At 36.9% G+C, this 5,463-nt stretch overlaps 1 long non-coding RNA gene across 1 annotated transcript; it reads left to right on the plus strand.

Annotated features, from left to right (window-relative positions):
• The first annotated feature begins 2,477 nt into the window (after positions 1–2,477).
• On the plus strand, positions 2,478–4,265 carry LOC143860192 (uncharacterized). Its single transcript, XR_013239629.1, has 3 exons — positions 2,478–2,559; positions 3,485–3,640; positions 3,722–4,265. It is a non-coding gene; the product is annotated as an uncharacterized LOC143860192 (long non-coding RNA).
• The last annotated feature ends 1,198 nt before the right edge of the window (positions 4,266–5,463 follow it).

The raw sequence follows: 5,463 nt of genomic DNA on the forward strand, positions 1-5,463 counted from the left end.
CCCAACAAAAATGCCTAAACTGCCTCTTATATTGCTGCAAAGATGAAAGACTTAAATACCCCTAAATCTAGATTTTCTTACAAATATCTTCATCAAGCATCGCATCAGAATGCAAGACAAAATGAGAAAACAGTAGTTTATGAGGGTCCATACGTTATTTAAGTATCTGAACATGAAACAACTGGGTATGCCGGTTGTGCAAAATGGATAGCAAATCATGCACAGTTAAATTCGAATGCAAGAATTAAATCGAGCAAGATAATGGTATCTCCTACAATAAGTAACAAGTTTCTTTGAAACAAATTTCTTAAACTTTTTAGGAAAAGCTTGGGACACAGTTTACAGTACAACTTTATTTGGAAGTGGATACCCTTCTCGTAACTGAATCCCCTTCTTGTTTCCCTTTCTTGATCCCATCTTTTAACACCCTTTCTATGATTCTTCGTTACCCTTAACTGATTAACCAACCCTTCTTGTTCTTTAAACTAACAAATTCTTGAAATCAAGAACGTCTAATAACTACATCCTTCTAAAACTCCCTTAAACACCAAAGAGCACCATTAGTTTCACCATCCCTTTATCCCCTTTTCATCCTTTCAAGTTTCAACAACCCTTTCCCTTTAAAAGCTTAACCTTTCTTTCCCCTTCCATGCTTTCAACTTTTCCTTTGACACTCCGCTACAGCTGTGTCTGTGTTCCCATGCTACCAGTGAAAATTCATGGCCGTACTCCTGCATTCCCTCAACGAGTAACTGCCAAATCAAGGCTCTTACTCCAGCCTGTGTCTTATTAGCTGACTGATATATTTTATGTAATGACCCGATCCGACACGTCGCTACGAACAAGAACAAAACCTGTCCAACAAACCATGATTTTTTTTCCAACATAATCATTCTAACTTCAAACACTACCATCTATAAATCTTATTTCACGACTCAAAAGAAAATCCCATTACAATTATTCAAATGCAATATCTAAAATAAAAGCATAATTAGAAGTTCATAAATGTTTCTCCAAATAAAAACTTTAAACTATAGAGATTGGCGTAGCTCGTCATCTCCAATCGTTATTCGACTCCATTTCTCTACCCAACGAACTAAATGTCCTCGTCCCCAAACGATCCTCTTCATTCTCTGACTCTGAGATGAAAACTGAGTCAGGACAACATGATCATATGGCTATGCTCAACAAGTATTGGGTATCAATGAAATGAAACAGGTTCATAAGAAATATCTATTGACAAACAAGTGCTGGAAAGAAAACTTTATGAAACCAACAAAGATAATTAACTGTAAAGCACGAGACACTAAATATAAACTCCCAAAATTTCATTATCACTTCATTTAAGTATCAACGTTACCCCAAGGTACTCCAGCTCCCATTCGCCTGTTACCTTGGCCTACACGGTCGGTTTCGTGCGGACTTGTTACGGTAGATCCTATCGCCTAGAGACTCATTGTCTTCAGAGGATTCCGTCATCAATAGGGTTGCGCATGACTCTCATGTTGTCTAGTCATTTATCGAGGATAGCTCCTGGCTTCCCATCACCGTTATTCATTTACGATTTTCATTTCTTTCCTTTCTTATATCTGTTACTAATTACATGTATTCCCATGGTTGAAACTTTTTGTCTCATATTCATAATATCCTAAAAGCATTTCTTTAATTAAAACATCATGATGGCATAAAACAATAACTCTTAAAGTTTTAGAACCAGAATGAAATTAAAATTGCAATAAAGTATTAACAACATGATAGTTATCACGTTCCAAATCGATTTAATTGATAACTATACAAGCTGAGTCTAGCTAACACCTGCCTTATCAAACCTTGTTGGTGCAGAGCTTGAGACGACCTCACACGTGATGTGAGGGAGATAAACCTGAAGATAAGATCACAACCACACCTTCTAAGTTTGATACACAATTAAGAAATCGTCAAAAAGGTTGTAATTACTTGACTCTCATAAGTACACAGGAATGGTGGAACGATCGGATATAGACAAAATTCATTTGGGATCTTGCGCGCGTTACACTGGTAAGATAATATATATGTACCCAAAAAATTTATTTAATATTTCCAACCTACAACTGACATAAACTATTCTTTGATTTAATTTAGCACTCGAATCAATCTAGTAAGTTAAATATGGAAATTCTGACAAGGGGAAACTGTGTTATGTATCCCGGTTTTAAGAACTGATAAGAGATGGGAATATATTAAAAATTCGTTTATATATAGGAATATATGTTGTATTAAACGAATTTTTAATATATTCCTATCTGAGATAACGGTTCCTACACAAATGTGTAGAGAAACTCTCTACACATTAGTGAGTTGCCCAGCGCCTTTTAACCTCAGCCCTTGGATCGCTTTGATCTACACCATACATTTTTAGACAGATTAGGGCGTCGACCAAAAAGAAACAAATGAGGAAAACCCCATTCTCTTCGTCTCCTTCGCTCGTTGGCTTTGAGGGAAAACCCAAAAACCTTCTTCCATCTGAAACGAAAGCTAAAGCCCTCATCTCCTTCTCCGGATATCATCTCCCTCCCACAGGTAAGGTTGTCCCCACACTTTCTTTCCTTTTCTCTTTTATTTTGTGACCTAAAATGTGGGTTTTGTACCATTTTCTTCCATTCTATCCATTGGAAAAGGGGTTAGGGTTTTGTTTTTTGTTTTTTAGCTTCGATGGGAGGGGAAGATGGGTTTCGAAAGCTAAAAATCTGGATTCCTCTTCTTCATCTCTAGGGTTTCGAAAGCAAAAACCTAGGTTTCAGATCCATGTTTTTCCTCTTTCTTGGGTTGAAAACTCGACGCCCTAAACCCGTGTTTGTGTTTGTCTTGTACTGATTCTTTAAACAATCTTGTTTAGGGCTTGTATTGTAATGATTCTTTAAACAATCTTGTTATTAGTACAATACAAACCCTGTTTGTATTCGGCTCAAAACAATCTAGTTTTGATTTTAAAGAATCAGTTTTCTCTATAAAAAATACAGTTTTGGACAATCTTGTTTAGGGTTTGTAGCCAATAATTTTGATCCAATAGTTTATAAATCAGTAGAATACAACCCTTGTTTGTATTCTTTAAAATCAAATTATTGGGCTCAAAACCCTAAACTAGATTGTATAAAACTCAAAATCATTCTTTAAACAATCTTATATTGTACTGATTCTTTAAAACTTACATTAAGCCATTGAGGAACTTGGTCCAAACCTTGAGTCCTTCCCAATGGACTGAAAATTAAGAAACAACACAAATTCAGAAGGGCATATGGTAGCACGTACAGCAATATGTTCGAATTTGAAAATTTGTCAAGCTCCAAAGAAACAACACAAATTCAGAAGGGCTATGGCTCATTTATTTTGCTGAGTAATGTGACTGGTTTTTGACAAGAAAAATGTCATGGAAAGAATACCCGCCGTGTACTTATGATGAAATGATTCAGTTGCTTATGATGAAATCCCTGATTTTTTTGTGTAGATAGTTAAGATTAATCAATGGCGTCGCCTACCGAGAGTGATGGTAGTTCAGCTATGGTGAATTGTGAATGTCGAACGAAAGCCTGTATCAGAATAACTAAGTCAGATAAGAATGGCAACCGTGAACGGCCCTACTACACATGTTGATTCGTTATAAGTAAACATTCAATATGTTTCAATACGTGTGATTTTATTTCTTGACCAAATTTCAAATTCCTAAAGCTCATACAACACACAGGAACTTGGCATCAAGAAGTGTGAGTATTTCTGTTGGTGTGAAAATGATGTTGACGACAACGAATTTCATTTGAGGAGAGACAACATGATTGCAAATCAACGTCTGCAAAGGTTGGAGAGCGAGGTTGCCGAATTGAAGGTATTGGTGCAACAGGGACGTAAATGCATTAAAGTGGTCAAAAGGTTGGTTAACGAGGTTGCTGGATTGAAAGTGTTGGTGCAATAGGAACGTGAAGGCATTAAAGTGGTCGAAAGGTTGGATAACGAGGTTCCTGAATTGAAGGTGTTGGTGCAACAGGGGCGTGAAGCCGTTAAAGTGGTTGATAATGAAACTGGCTGGATTAAAGTTATGGGAGTTGTGGTTTTTTTCCTTGTACCAGCGGAGGACCAAGAAACCACCCGACCTCGCATATCCGTAACAGTTACAATGGTATTGTTGAAACTCGCTTGAACATGAATAACACTGAACTAGCCAAAGGACTTTGTGTTTCTTAGCTTCGTTTGTAGCTTTCAAGCCTACGCTTGTAGCTTGCTTTAGCACTAAGTGAGGTGGGACGAATGAAAGAGTCTCAATCATATTGTAACAGACATCATCTCTTGTAATGCTTTGCTTGTAGAGTTGTAATGTTTATATGCTTTAGCCATGGTTGCACTTTGCAAATGCTTTAACCACAGTCCAATGCTTTGAGCCTTGAGCAGATTATATGTGTTTCCTATTTGATCATGATCTATGATGACCATGTAGAACTGATCCTCATCTGTAACTCCTAATCAGGAGCCATTTTAAATTTAATTTAAAATGGAAGCTGAGGGTGAAAACCAATAGTGCATTTGGAGGGCTAAAAGATGCAAGGGCTGAAACTGCTCATTGGATTTACAAATTTTGTTTAATTTAATTTGATCCAAGACTGATGGGTTGTTGCATGTGAGAGCAGCCACCTAGGCTTGCTTTTTCAACAAATTTGGTCTTATTCATTTAATTCATTCGCGGATGGCCTGTTGCATGTGAGAGCATCCACCTATATTCACCACCTATTTACATTAAAATTTGTTCTGTTAGCCATAAAGGCCTATTTCATCACCTGTTTACATTACCATTAACACCAAGTAGTAGAAGAAAGTAAAAGCAATGCTACATTACCATAACACCAGGTAGCAACAAGACCTATTTCACCACTTGGAAAATGCTACTAATGCTCCCATAGCTACTAGACACCAGGTAGCAACAAGACCTATTTCACCACCTTAAAAAAAATTGTTACACAACACTAGCTACCGTACACCTCTCAGTTGTAACAGTTGTCAAAAAAATTTGTTAAACAACACTAACAGTTGTATGGTACCAATGTTAAATAACACCAACAGTTAGTATAATTCTCAGCCCTTTTAACATGATTTGACATCAAAAAGCATTAAAGTTTGCCACAATTCACATTATAAGGGGTGCTGTTGGAAATTTTTGACAATGAAAACAAAGCACACCATCATAATAGAGCTGAAAACTTGGGAGCATGCAATATTCTTAGATATGGCAAAGATACCTCCCTGTTTACATTCACACCATGTTTACATTTGAAAAGACACCCTGTTTACATTCACACCCTGTTTACATGTGAAAAGATACCCTGTTTACATTCACATCCAAAAGGCACCCTGTTTACATTCCAAAAGGCATCCTATTTACATTCCAAAAGGCACCCTATTTACATTCACCACCTGTTTACATTCACATCCAAAAGGCAC

This window comes from Tasmannia lanceolata, unplaced genomic scaffold (genome assembly GCF_043159265.1).
Source record: "Tasmannia lanceolata isolate RefF3 unplaced genomic scaffold, GAP_Taslan_0.1 ptg000037l, whole genome shotgun sequence".
Classification (NCBI taxonomy): Eukaryota; Viridiplantae; Streptophyta; class Magnoliopsida; order Canellales; family Winteraceae; genus Tasmannia; species Tasmannia lanceolata.